Source organism: Bombus affinis, unplaced genomic scaffold (assembly GCF_024516045.1).
Source record: "Bombus affinis isolate iyBomAffi1 unplaced genomic scaffold, iyBomAffi1.2 ctg00000546.1, whole genome shotgun sequence".
NCBI lineage: Eukaryota > Metazoa > Arthropoda > Insecta > Hymenoptera > Apidae > Bombus > Bombus affinis.
This window is the reverse complement of record NW_026109178.1, coordinates 12,533-28,208: the sequence shown is the minus strand read 5'-3', so window position 1 is coordinate 28,208 and position 15,676 is coordinate 12,533. Positions and strand designations below refer to the sequence as shown.

Here is a 15,676-nt window from a genome sequence, read left to right as displayed (position 1 = left end):
TCATCTTGCGTTCATTATTCGATATGGTGGCGACTTATTTCAAATTTGCGAACGTGTCGGATCGGATGTGAGGTTGGACTAAATCTTTACGAGCGGGCGGAGCGAGCGAGCAACGATCACAATTTCCAAGCTATACATATACCTTATATTGCCTTGCATATATTTCGTGTTATTACCTCATTTTGTCAGGCATTTCTGACATCACATTGCACTTTACTATGTGCAAATAGTACTACTTATGTGAAACTATTGGTAAATTGTAAACATTTGTCAGTAGGCAATTCGATAAAGACTTCTGGCTCCTCGGGGTGGTGCGAATATTTCAATGTCCGTATGTGCGAAACCGTTGGTTTGTGATACACCTTTACGCGTCCCTCGCTCGCTGCGCTCGCTCGAAAGCTAAAGCCTAACCTATAACCAATCCATCTTGCGTTCATTATTCGATATGGTGGCGACATATTTCAAATTTGCGAACGTGTCGGATCGGTTGTGAGGTTGGACTAGATTTTTGCGAGCGAGGGGAGCGAGCGAACAGCGATCACAATTTCCAAGCTATACATATACCTTATATTGCCTTGCATATATTTCGTGTTAGTACCTAATTTTGTCAGCTATTTCGGACATCACATTGCACTGTACTATGTGGAAATAGTACTATCTATGTGAAACTACTGGTAAACTGTATACATTTGTCACTGGGCAATAGGATAGAGACTTCCGGCTCCTCGGGCTGGTGCGAATATTTCAATGTCCCCATGTGCCATACCGTTGGATTGTGATACAACTTTCCGCGTCCCTCGCTCGCCGTGCTCGCTCGAAAACTGTAGCCTAACCTAAAACAAATCCATCTTGCGTTCATTATTCCATATGGTGGCGACTTATTTCAAATTTGCGAACGTGTCGGATCGGGTGTGAGGATGGACTAAATTTTTACGAGCGAGCGGAGCGAGCGAGCAACGATCACAATTTCCAAGTTATACATATACCTTATATTGCCTTGCACACATTTCGTGTTAGTACCTAATTTTGTCAGCAACTTCGGACATCACATTGCACTGTACTATGTGGAAATAGTACTATTTATGTGAAACTACTGGTAAACTGTATACATTTGTCAGTGGGCAATAGGATAGAGACTTCCGGCTCCTCGGGCTGGTGCGAATATTTCAATGTCCCCATGTGCCATACCGTTGGATTGTGACACAACTTTCCGCGTCCCTCGCTCGCCGTGCACGCTCGAAAACTTTAGCCTTACCTAAAAACAATTCATCTTGCGTTCATCATTCGATATGGTGGCGACTTATTTCAAATTTGCGAACGTGTCGGATCGGATCTGAAGTTGGACTAAATCTTTACAAGCGAGCGGAGCGAGCGAGCAACGATCACAATTTCCAAGCTATACTTATACCTTATATTGCCGGGCATATATTTCGTGTTATTACCTAATTTTGTCAGCCATTTCTGACATCACATTGCACTTTACTATGTGCAAATAGTACTATTTATGTGAAACTATTGGTAAACTGTAAACATTTGCCAGTAGGCAATTCGATAATGACTGCTGGCTCCTCGGGCTGGTGCGAATATTCCAATGTCCGTATGTACCTAACCGTTGGTTTGTGATACACCTTTACGCGTCCCCCGCTGCCTGCGCTCGCTCGAAAACTATAGCCTAGCCTAAAACCAATCCATCTTGCGTTCATTATTCGATATGGTGGCGACTTATTTCAAATTTGCGAACGTGTCTGATCGGATGTGAGGTTGGACTAAATATTTACGAGCGAGCGGAGCGAGCGAGCAGCGATCACAATTTCCAAGTTATACATATACCTTATATTGCCTTGCACATATTTCGTGTTAGTACCTAATTTTTACAGCCATTTCGGACATCACATTGCTCTGTAGTATGTGGAAATAGTACTGTTTATGTGAAACTATTGGTAAACTGTAAACATTAGTCAGTAGGCAATAGGATAAAGACTTCCGGCTCCTCGGGCTGGTGCGAATATTTCAATGTCCCCATGTGCCAAACCGTTGGTGTGTGACACAACTTTCCGCGTCCCTCGCTCGCAGTGCTCGCTCGAAAACTATAGCCTAAACTAAAACCAATCCCTGTTGCGTTAGTCATTCGACATTGAGGCGACTTATTTCACATTTGCGAATGTGTCTGATAGGATGTGAGGTTGGACTAAATTTTTACGAGCGAGCGGAGCGAGCGAGCAACGATCACAATTTCCAAGCTATACATATACCTTATATTGCCTTGCATATATTTCGTGTTATTACCAAATTTTGTAAGCCATTTCTGACATCACATTGCACTTTACTATGTGCAAATAGTACTACTTATGTGAAACTATTGGTAAACTGTAAACATTTGTCAGTATGCAATAGCATAAAGACTTCCGGCTCCTCGGGCTGGTGCGAATATTTCAATGTCGCCATCTGCCAAACCGTTGGATTGTGACACAACTTTCCGCGTCCCTCGCTCGCAGTGCTCGCTCGAAAACTATAGCCTAAAGTAAAACCAATCTATGTTGCGTTAGTCATTCGACATTGAGGCGACTTATTTCAAATTTGGGAACGTGTCGGATCGGATGTGAGGTTGGACTAAGTTTTTACGAGCGAGCGGAGCGAGCGAGCAACGATCACAATTTCCAAGCTATACATATACCTTATATTGCCTTGCATATATTTCGTGTTATTACCTAATTTTGTAAGCCATTTCTGACATCACATTGCACTTTACTATGTGCAAATAGTACTACTTATGTGAAACTATTGGTAAACTGTAAACATATGTCAGTATGCAATAGCATAAAGACTTCCGGCTCCTCGGGCTGGTGCGAATATTTCAATGTCGCCATCTGCCAAACCGTTGGATTGTGACACAACTTTCCGCGTCCCTCGCTCGCAGTGCTCGCTCGAAAACTATAGCCTAAAGTAAAACCAATCCCTGTTGCGTTAGTCATTCGACATTGAGGCGACTTATTTCAAATTTGGGAACGTGTCGGATCGGATGTGAGGTTGGACTAAATTTTTACGAGCGAGCGGAGCGAGCGAGCAACGATCACAATTTCCAAGTTATACATATACCTTATATTGCCTTGCATATATTTCGTGTTATTACCTAATTTTGTCAGCCATTTCTGACATCACATTGCACTTTACTATGTGCAAATAGTACTACTTATGTGAAACTATTGGTAAACTGTAAACATTTGTCAGTAAGCAATAGCATAAAGACTTCCGGGCTGGTGCGAATATTTCAATGTCCCCATGTGTCATACCGTTGGATTGTGACACAACTTTCCGCGTCTCTCGCTCGCCGTGCTCGCTCGAAAATTATAGCCTAACCTAATACCAATCCATCTTGCGTTCATTATTCGATTTGGCGGCGACATATTTCGAATTTGCGAACGTGTCGGATCGGGTGTGAGGATGGAATAAATATTTACGAGCGAGCGGAGCGAGCGAGCAACGATCACAATTTCCAAGCTATATATATACCTTATATTGCCTTGCATATATTTCGTGTTATTACCTAATTTTGTCAGCCATTTCTGACATCACATTGCACTTTACTAAGTGCAAATAGTACTATTTATGTGAAACTATTGGTAAACTGTAAACATTTGTCAGTAGGCAATAGGATTAAGACTTCCGGCTCCTCGGGCTAGTGCGAATATCTCAATGTACCCATGTGCCAAACCGTTGGATTGTGACACAACTTTCCGCGTCCCTCGCTCGCCGTGCACGCTCGAAAACTTTAGCCCAACCTAAAAACAATTCATCTTGCGTTCATTATTCGATATGGTGGCGACTTATTTCAAATTTGCGAACGTGTCGGATCGGATCTGAGGTTGGACTAAATCTTTACGAGCGAGCGGAGCGAGCGAGCAACGATCACAATTTCCAAGCTATACATATACCTTATATTGCCTTGCATATATTTCGTGTTATTACCTAATTTTGTCAGCCATTTCTGACATCACATTGCACTTTACTATGTGCAAATAGTACTACTTATGTAAAACTATTGGTAAACTGTAAACATTTGTCAGTAGGCAATTCGATAAAGACTTCTGGCTCCTCGGGGTGGTGCGAATATTTCAATGTCCGTATGTGCCAAACCGTTGGTTTGTGATACACCTTTACGCGTCCCTCGCTCTCTGCGCTCGCTCGAAAACTAAAGCCTAACCTATAACCAATCCATCTTGCGTTCATTATTCGATATGGTGGCGACATATTTCAAATTTGCGAACGTGTCGGATCGGTTGTGAGGTTGGACTAGATTTTACGAGCGAGCGGAGCGAGCGAGCAACGATCACAATTTCCAAGCTATACATATACCTTATATTGCCTTGCATATATTTCGTGTTATTACCTAATTTTGTCAGCCATTTCTGACATCACATTGCAATTTACTATGTGCAAATAGTACTACTTATGTAAAACTATTGGTAAACTGTAAACATTTGTCAGTAGGCAATTCGATAAAGACTTCTGGCTCCTCGGGCTGGTGCGAATATTTCAATGTCCGTATATGCCAAACCGTTGGTTTGTGATACAACTTTCCGCGTCCCTCGCTCGCCGTGCACGCTCGAAAACTTTAGCCTAACTTAAAAACAATTCATCTTGCGTTCATTATTCGATATGGTGGCGACTTATTTCAAATTTGCGAACGTGTCGGATCGGTTGTGAGGTTGGACTAGATTTTTACGAGCGAGCGGAGCGAGCGAGCAGCGATCACAATTTCCAAGCTATTCATATACCTTATATTGCCTTGCATATATTTCGTGTTATTACCTAATTTTGTCAGCCATTTCGGACATCACATTGCTCTGTAGTATGTGGAAATTGTACTATTTATGTGAAACTATTGGTAAACTGTAAACATTTGTCAGTAGGCAATAGGATAGAGACTTCCGGCTCCTCGGGCTGGTGTGAATATTTCAATGCCCCATGTGCCATACCGTTGGATTGTGACACAACTTTCCGCGTCCCTCGCTCGCCGTGCTCGCTCGAAAATTATAGCCTAACCTAATACCAATCCATCTTGCGTTCATTATTCGATTTAGCGGCGACGTATTTCGAATTTGCGAACGTGTCGGATCGGGTATGAGGATGGACTAAATATTTACGAGCGAGCGGCGCGAGCTAGCAACGATCACAATTTCCAAGCTATACATATACCTTATATTGCCTTGCATATATTTCGTGTTATTACCTAATTTTGTCAGCCATTTCTGACATCACATTGCACTTTACTATGTGCAAATAGTACTATTTATGTGAAACTATTGGTAAACTGTAAACATTTGTCAGTAGGCAATTCGATAAAGACTTCTGGTTCCTCGGGCTGGTGCGAATATTCCAATGTCCGTATGTGCCTAACCGTTGGTTTGTGATACACCTTTACGCGTCCCTCGCTCGCTGCGCTCGCTCGAAAACTAAAGCCTAACCTAAAACAAATCCATCTTGCGTTCATTATTCAATATGGTGGCGACTTATTTCACATTTGCGAACGTGTCTGATAGGATGTGAGGTTGGACTAAAGTTTTACGAGCGAGCGGAGCGAGCGAGCAACGATCACAATTTCCAAGCTATACATATACCTTATATTGCCTTGCATATATTTCGTGTTATTACCTAATTTTGTCAGCCATTTCTGACATCACATTGCACTTTACTATGTGCAAATAGTACTACTTATGTGAAACTATTGGTAAACTGTAAACATTTGTCAGTAGGCAATAGGATAAAGACTTCCGGCTCCTCGGGCTGGTGCGAATATTTCAATGTACCCATGTGCCAAACCGTTGGAATTGTGACACAACTTTCCGCGTCCCTCGCTCGCCGTGCACGCTCGAAAACTTTAGCCTAACCTAAAACCAATTCATCTTGCGTTCATTATTCGATATAGTGGCGACTTATTTCAAATTTGCGAACGTGTCGGATCGGATGTGAGGTTGGACTAAATCTTTACGAGCGAGCGGAGCGAGCGAGCAACGATCACAATTTCCAAGCTATACATATACCTTATATTGCCTTGCATATATTTCGTGTTATTACCTAATTTTGTCAGCCATTTCTGACATCACATTGCACTTTACTATGTGCAAATAGTACTATTTATGTGAAAACTATTGGTAAACTGTAAACATTTGTCAGTAGGCAATTCGATAAAGACTTCTGGTTCCTCGGGCTGGTGCGAATATTCCAATGTCCGTATGTGCCTAACCGTTGGTTTGTGATACACCTTTACGCGTCCCACGCTCGCTGCGCTCGCTCGAAAACCTAAAGCCTAACCTAAAACAAATCCATCTTGCGTTCATTATTCAATATGGTGGCGACTTATTTCTCATTTGCGAACGTGTCCGATAGGATGTGAGGTTGGACTAAAGTTTTACGAGCGAGCGGAGCGAGCGAGCAACGATCACAATTTCCAAGCTATACATATACCTTATATTGCCTTGCATATATTTCGTGTTATGACCTAATTTTGTCAGCCATTTCTGACATCACATTGCACTTTACTATGTGCAAATAGTACTACTTATGTGAAACTGTTGGTAAACTGTAAACATTTGTCAGTAGGCAATAGGATAAAGACTTCCGGCTCCTCGGGCTGGTGCGAATATTTCAATGTACCCATGTGCCAAACCGTTGGATTGTGACACAACTTTCCGCGTCCCTCGCTCGCCGTGCACGCTCGAAAACTTTAGCCTAACCTAAAACCAATTCATCTTGCGTTCATTATTCGATATAGTGGCGACTTATTTCAAATTTGCGAACGTGTCGGATCGGATGTGAGGTTGGACTAAATCTTTACGAGCGAGCGGAGCGAGCGAGCAAACGATCACAATTTCCAAGCTATACATATACCTTATATTGCCTTGCACATATTTCGTGTTAGTACCTAATTTTGTCAGCCATTTCGGACATCACATTGCACTGTACTATGTGGAAATAGTACTATTTATGAGAAACTATTGGTAAACTGTAAACATTTGTCAGTAGGCAATAGGATAAAGACTTCCGGCTCCTCGGGCTGGTGCGAATATTTCAATGTACCATGTGCCAAACCGTTGGATTGTGACACAACTTTCCGCGTCCCTCGCTCGCCGTGCACGCTCGAAAACTTTAGCCTAACCTAAAACCAATTCATCTTGCGTTCATTATTCCGATATGGTGGCGACTTATTTCAAATTTGCGAACGTGTCGGATCGGATGTGAGGTTGGACTAAATCTTTACGAGCGAGCGGAGCGAGCGAGCAACGATCACAATTTCCAAGCTATACATATACCTTATATTCCCTTGCATATATTTCGTGTTATTACCTAATTTTGTCAGCCATTTCTGACATCACATTGCACTTTACTACGTGCAAATAGTACTACTTATGTGAAACTATTGGTAAACTGTAAACATTTGTCAGTAGGCAATAGGATAAAGACTTCCGGCTCCTCGGGCTGGTGCGAATATTTCAATGTACCCATGTGCCAAACCGTTGGATTGTGACACAACTTTCCGCGTCCCTCGCTCGCCGTGCACGCTCGAAAACTTTAGCCTAACCTAAAACTAATTCATCTTGCGTTCATTATTCGATATGGGTGGCGACTTATTTCAAATTTGCGAACGTGTCGGATCGGATCTGAGGTTGGACTAAATCTTTACGAGCGAGCGGAGCGAGCGAGCAACGATCACAATTTCCAAGCTCTACATATACCTTATATTGCCTTGCATATATTTCGTGTTATTACCTAATTTTGTCAGGCATTTCTGACATCACATTGCACTTTACTATGTGCAAATAGTACTATTTATGTGAAACTATTGGTAAACTGTAAACATTTGTCAGTAGGCAATAGGATTAAGACTTCCGGCTCCTCGGGCTAGTGCGAATATCTCAATGTACCCATGTGCCAAACCGTTGGATTGTGACACAACTGTCCGCGTCCTCGCTCGCCGTGCACGCTCGAAAACTTTAGCCCAACCTAAAAACAATTCATCTTGCGTTCATTATTCGATATGGTGGCGACTTATTTCAAATTTGCGAACGTGTCGGATCGGATCTGAGGTTGGACTAAATCTTTACGAGCGAGCGGAGCGAGCGAGCAACGAATCACAATTTCCAAGCTATACATATACCTTATATTGCCTTGCATATATTTCGTGTTATTACCTAATTTTGTCAGCCATTTCTGACATCACATTGCACTTTACTATGTGCAAATAGTACTACTTATGTAAAACTATTGGTAAACTGTAAACATTTGTCAGTAGGCAATTCGATAAAGACTTCTGGCTCCTCGGGGTGGTGCGAATATTTCAATGTCCGTATGTGCCAAACCGTTGGTTTGTGATACACCTTTACGCGTCCCTCGCTCTCTGCGCTCGCTCCGAAAACTAAAGCCTAACCTATAACCAATCCATCTTGCGTTCATTATTCGATATGGTGGCGACATATTTCAAATTTGCGAACGTGTCGGATCGGTTGTGAGGTTGGACTAGATTTTTACGAGCGAGCGGAGCGAGCGAGCAGCGATCACAATTTCCAAGCTATACATATACCTTATATTGCCTTGCACATATTTCGTGTTAGTACCTAATTTTGTCAGCCATTTCGGACATCACATTGCACTGTACTATGTGGAAATAGTACTATTTATGTGAAACTATTGGTAAACTGTAAACATTTGTCAGTAGGCAATAGGATAGAGACTTCTGGCTCCTCGGGCTGGTGCGAATATTTCAATGTCCGTATATGCCAAACCGTTGGTTTGTGATACAACTTTCCGCGTCCCTCGCTCGCCGTGCACGCTCGAAAACTTTAGCCTAACTTAAAAACAATTCATCTTGCGTTCATTATTCGATATGGTGGCGACTTATTTCAAATTTGCGAACGTGTCGGATCGGTTGTGAGGGTTGGACTAGATTTTTACGAGCGAGCGGAGCGAGCGAGCAGCGATCACAATTTCCAAGCTATACATATACCTTATATTGCCTTGCATATATTTCGTGTTATTACCTAATTTTGTCAGCCATTTCGGACATCACATTGCTCTTTAGTATGTGGAAATTGTACTATTTATGTGAAACTATTGGTAAACTGTAAACATTTGTCAGTAGGCAATAGGATAGAGACTTCCGGCTCCTCGGGCTGGTGTGAATATTTCAATGCCCCATGTGCCATACCGTTGGATTGTGACACAACTTTCCGCGTCCCTCGCTCGCCGTGCTCGCTCGAAAATTATAGCCTAACCTAATACCAATCCATCTTGCGTTCATTATTCGATTTAGCGGCGACGTATTTCGAATTTGCGAACGTGTCGGATCGGGTATGAGGATGGACTAAATATTTACGAGCGAGCGGCGCGAGCTAGCAACGATCACAATTTCCAAGCTATACATATACCTTATATTGCCTTGCATATATTTCGTGTTATTACCTAATTTTGTCAGCCATTTCTGACATCACATTGCACTTTACTATGTGCAAATAGTACTACTTATGTGAAACTATTGGTAAACTGTAAACATTTGTCAGTAGGCAATAGGATAAAGACTTCCGGCTCCTCGGGCTGGTGCGAATATTTCAATGTACCCATGTGCCAAACCGTTGGATTGTGACACAACTTTCCGCGTCCCCTCGCTCGCCGTGCACGCTCGAAAACTTTAGCCTAACCTAAAACCAATTCATCTTGCGTTCATTATTCGATATAGTGGCGACTTATTTCAAATTTGCGAACGTGTCGGATCGGATGTGAGGTTGGACTAAATCTTTACGAGCGAGCGGAGCGAGCGAGCAACGATCACAATTTCCAAGCTATACATATACCTTATATTGCCTTGCATATATTTCGTGTTATTACCTAATTTTGTCAGCCATTTCTGACATCACATTGCACTTTACTATGTGCAAATAGTACTATTTATGTGAAACTATTGGTAAACTGTAAACATTTGTCAGTAGGGCAATTCGATAAAGACTTCTGGTTCCTCGGGCTGGTGCGAATATTCCAATGTCCGTATGTGCCTAACCGTTGGTTTGTGATACACCTTTACGCGTCCCTCGCTCGCTGCGCTCGCTCGAAAACTAAAGCCTAACCTAAAACAAATCCATCTTGCGTTCATTATTCAATATGGTGGCGACTTATTTCACATTTGCGAACGTGTCTGATAGGATGTGAGGTTGGACTAAAGTTTTTACGAGCGAGCGGAGCGAGCGAGCAACGATCACAATTTCCAAGCTATACATATACCTTATATTGCCTTGCATATATTTCGTGTTATTACCTAATTTTGTCAGCCACTTCTGACATCACATTGCACTTTACTATGTGCAAATAGTACTACTTATGTGAAACTGTTGGTAAACTGTAAACATTTGTCAGTAGGCAATAGGATAAAGACTTCCGGCTCCTCGGGCTGGTGCGAATATTTCAATGTACCCATGTGCCAAACCGTTGGATTGTGACACAACTTTCCGCGTCCCTCGCTCGCCGTGCACGCTCGAAAACTTTAGCCTAACCTAAAACCAATTCATCTTGCGTTCATTATTCGATATAGTGGCGACTTATTTCAAATTTGCGAACGTGTCGGATCGGATGTGAGGTTGGACTAAATCTTTACGAGCGAGCGGAGCGAGCGAGCACGATCACAATTTCCAAGGCTATACATATACCTTATATTGCCTTGCACATATTTCGTGTTAGTACCTAATTTTGTCAGCCATTTCGACATCACATTGCACTGTACTATGTGGAAATAGTACTATTTATGAGAAACTATTGGTAAACTGTAAACATTTGTCAGTAGGCAATAGGATAAAGACGTCCGGCTCATCGGGCTGGTGCGAATATTTCAATGTACCCATGTGCCAAACCGTTGGATTGTGACACAACTTTCCGCGTCCCTCGCTCGCCCGTGCACGCTCGAAAACTTTAGCCTAACCTAAAACCAATTCATCTTGCGTTCATTATTCGATATGGTGGCGACTTATTTCAAATTTGCGAACGTGTCGGATCGGATGTGAGGTTGGACTAAATCTTTACGAGCGAGCGGAGCGAGCGAGCAACGATCACAATTTCCAAGCTATACATATACCTTATATTGCCTTGCACATATTTCGTGTTAGTACCTAATTTTGTCAGCCATTTCGGACATCACATTGCACTGTACTATGTGGAAATAGTACTATTTATGAGAAACTATTGGTAAACTGTAAACATTTGTCAGTAGGCAATAGGATAAAGACGGTCCGGCTCATCGGGCTGGTGCGAATATTTCAATGTACCCATGTGCCAAACCGTTGGATTGTGACACAACTTTCCGCGTCCCTCGCTCGCCGTGCACGCTCGAAAACTTTAGCCTAACCTAAAACCAATTCATCTTGCGTTCATTATTCGATATGGTGGCGACTTATTTCAAATTTGCGAACGTGTCGGATCGGATGTGAGGTTGGACTAAATCTTTACGAGCGAGCGGAGCGAGCGAGCAACGATCACAATTTCCAAGCTCTACATATACCTTATATTGCCTTGCATATATTTCGTGTTATTACCTAATTTTGTCAGGCATTTCTGACATCACATTGCACTTTACTATGTGCAAATAGTACTACTTATGTGAAACCATTGGTAAATTGTAAACACTTGTCAGTAGGCAATTCGATAAAGACTTCTGGCTCCTCGGGGTGGTGCGAATATTTCAATGTCCGTATGAACCAAACCGTTGGTTTGTGATAAACCTTTACGCGTCCCTCGCTCGCTGCGCTCGCTCGAAAACTAAAGCCTAACCTATAACCAATCCATCTTGCGTTCATTATTCGATATGGTGGCGACATATTTCACATTTGCGAACGTGTCTGATAGGATGTGAGGTTGGACTAAAGTTTTACGAGCAAGCGGAGCGAGCGAGCAACGATCACAATTTCCAAGCTATACATATACCTTATATTCCCTTGCATATATTTCGTGTTATTACCTAATTTTGTCAGCCATTTCTGACATCACATTGCACTTTACTATGTGCAAATAGTACTACTTATGTGAAACTATTGGTAAACTGTAAACATTTGTCAGTAGGCAATAGGATAAAGACTTCCGGCTCCTCGGGCTGGTGCGAATATTTCAATGTACCCATGTGCCAAGCCGTTGGATTGTGACACAACTTTCCGCGTCCCTCGCTCGCCGTGCACGCTCGAAAACTTTAGCCTAACCTAAAACTAATTCATCTTGCGTTCATTATTCGATATGGTGGCGACTTATTTCAAATTTGCGAACGTGTCGGATCGGATCTGAGGTTGGACTAAATCTTTACGAGCGAGCGGAGCGAGCGAGCTACGATCACAATTTCCAAGCTCTACATATACCTTATATTGCCTTGCATATATTTCGTGTTATTACCTAATTTTGTCAGGCATTTCTGACATCACATTGCACTTTACTATGTGCAAATAGTACTACTTATGTGAAACCATTGGTAAATTGTAAACACTTGTCAGTAGGCAATTCGATAAAGACTTCTGGCTCCTCGGGGTGGTGCGAATATTTCAATGTCCGTATGAACCAAACCGTTGGTTTGTGATAAACCTTTACGCGTCCCTCGCTCGCTGCGCTCGCTCGAAAACTATAGCCTAACCTAATACCAATCCATCTTGAGCTCATTATTCGATTTGGGGGCGACATATTTCGAATTTGTGAACGTGTCGGATCGGGTGTGAGGATGGAATAAATATTTACGAGCGAGCGGAGCGAGCGAGCAACGATCACAATTTCCAAGCTATACATATACCTTATATTGCCTTGCATATATTCCGTGTTATTACCTAATTTTGTCAGCCATTTCTGACATCACATTGCTCTGTAGTATGTGGAAATTGTACTATTTATGTGAAACTATTGGTAAACTGTAAACATTTGTCAGTAGGCAATAGGATAAAGACTTCCGGCTCCTCGGGCTGGTGCGAATATTTCAATGTACCCATGTGCCAAACCGTTGGATTGTGACACAACTTTCCGCGTCCCTCGCTCGCCGTGCACGCTCGAAAACTTTAGCCTAACCTAAAAACAATTCATCTTGCGTTCATTATTCGATATGGTGGCGACTTATTTCAAATTTGCGAACGTGTCGGATCGGATCTGAGGTTGGACTAAATCTTTACGAGCGAGCGGAGCGAGCGAGCAACGATCACAATTTCCAAGCTATACATATACCTTATATTGCCTTGCATATATTTCGTGTTATTACCGAATTTTGTCAGGCATTTCTGACATCACATTGCACTTTACTATGTGCAAATAGTACTATTTATGTGAAACTATTGGTAAACTGTAAACATTTGTCAGTAGGCAATTCGATAAAGACTTCTGGTTCCTCGGGCTGGTGCGAATATTCCAATGTCCGTATGTGCCTAACCGTTGGTTTGTGATACACCTTTACGCGTCCCTCGCTCGCTGCGCTCGCTCGAAAACTAAAGCCTAACCTAAAACAAATCCATCTTGCGTTCATTATTCAATATGGTGGCGACTTATTTCACATTTGCGAACGTGTCTGATAGGATGTGAGGTTGGACTAAAGTTTTACGAGCGAGCGGAGCGAGCGAGCAACGATCACAATTTCCAAGCTATACATATACCTTATATTGCCTTGCATATATTTCGTGTTATTACCTAATTTTGTCAGCCATTTCTGACATCACATTGCACTTTACTATGTGCAAATAGTACTACTTATGTGAAACTGTTGGTAAACTGTAAACATTTGTCAGTAGGCAATAGGATAAAGACTTCCGGCTCCTCGGGCTGGTGCGAATATTTCAATGTACCCATGTGCCAAACCGTTGGATTGTGACACAACTTTCCGCGTCCCTCGCCGTGCACGCTCGAAAACTTTAGCCTAACCTAAAACCAATTCATCTTGCGTTCATTATTCGATATAGTGGCGACTTATTTCAAATTTGCGAACGTGTCGGATCGGATGTGAGGTTGGACTAAATCTTTACGAGCGAGCGGAGCGAGCGAGCAACGATCACAATTTCCAAGCTATACATATACCTTATATTGCCTTGCACATATTTCGTGTTAGTACCTAATTTTGTCAGCCATTTCGGACATCACATTGCACTGTACTATGTGGAAATAGTACTATTTATGAGAAACTATTGGTAAACTGTAAACATTTGTCAGTAGGCAATAGGATAAAGACGTCCGGCTCCTCGGGCTGGTGCGAATATTTCAATGTACCCATGTGCCAAACCGTTGGATTGTGACACAACTTTCCGCGTCCCTCGCTCGCCGTGCACGCTCGAAAACTTTAGCCTAACCTAAAACCAATTCATCTTGCGTTCATTATTCGATATGGTGGCGACTTATTTCAAATTTGCGAACGTGTCGGATCGGATGTGAGGTTGGACTAAATCTTTACGAGCGAGCGGAGCGAGCGAGCAACGATCACAATTTCCAAGCTCTACATATACCTTATATTGCCTTGCATATATTTCGTGTTATTACCTAATTTTGTCAGGCATTTCTGACATCACATTGCACTTTACTATGTGCAAATAGTACTACTTATGTGAAACCATTGGTAAATTGTAAACACTTGTCAGTAGGCAATTCGATAAAGACTTCTGGCTCCTCGGGGTGGTGCGAATATTTCAATGTCCGTATGAACCAAACCGTTGGTTTGTGATAAACCTTTACGCGTCCCTCGCTCGCTGCGCTCGCTCGAAAACTAAAGCCTAACCTATAACCAATCCATCTTGCGTTCATTATTCGATATGGTGGCGACATATTTCACATTTGCGAACGTGTCTGATAGGATGTGAGGTTGGACTAAAGTTTTACGAGCGAGCGGAGCGAGCGAGCAACGATCACAATTTCCAAGCTATACATATACCTTCTATTCCCTTGCATATATTTCGTGTTATTACCTAATTTTGTCAGCCATTTCTGACATCACATTGCACTTTACTATGTGCAAATAGTACTACTTATGTGAAACTATTGGTAAACTGTAAACATTTGTCAGTAGGCAATAGGATAAAGACTTCCGGCTCCTCGGGCTGGTGCGAATATTTCAATGTACCCATGTGCCAAACCGTTGGATTGTGACACAACTTTCCGCGTCCCTCGCTCGCCGTGCACGCTCGAAAACTTTAGCCTAACCTAAAACTAATTCATCTTGCGTTCATTATTCGATATACTGGCGACTTATTTCAAATTTGCGAACGTGTCGGATCGGATGTGAGTTTGGACTAAATCTTTACGAGCGAGCGGAGCGAGCGAGCAACGATCACAATTTCCAAGCTATACATATACCTTATATTGCCTTGCATATATTTTGTGTTATTACCTAATTTTGTCAGGCATTTCTGACATCACATTGCACTTTACTATGTGCAAATAGTACTACTTATGTGAAACCATTGGTAAATTGTAAACACTTGTCAGTGGGCAATTCGATAAAGACTTCTGGCTCCTCGGGGTGGTGCGAATATTTCAATGTCCGTATGAACCAAACCGTTGGTTTGTGATAAACCTTTACGCGTCCCTCGCTCGCTGCGCTCGCTCGAAAACTAAAGCCTAACCTATAACCAATCCATCTTGCGTTCATTATTCGATATGGTGGCGACATATTTCACATTTGCGAACGTGTCTGATAGGA

The 15,676-nt window shown here is 42.4% G+C and overlaps 1 long non-coding RNA gene across 1 annotated transcript; it reads right to left on the bottom strand.

Annotated features, from left to right (window-relative positions):
* Positions 1-7,265: 7,265 nt before the first annotated feature.
* LOC126928100 (uncharacterized) lies at positions 7,266-14,257 on the bottom strand. Its single transcript, XR_007716296.1, has 2 exons — positions 14,099-14,257; positions 7,266-7,344 (listed from the first exon to the last, which is right to left on the bottom strand). It is a non-coding gene; the product is annotated as an uncharacterized LOC126928100 (long non-coding RNA).
* Positions 14,258-15,676: the final 1,419 nt, after the last annotated feature.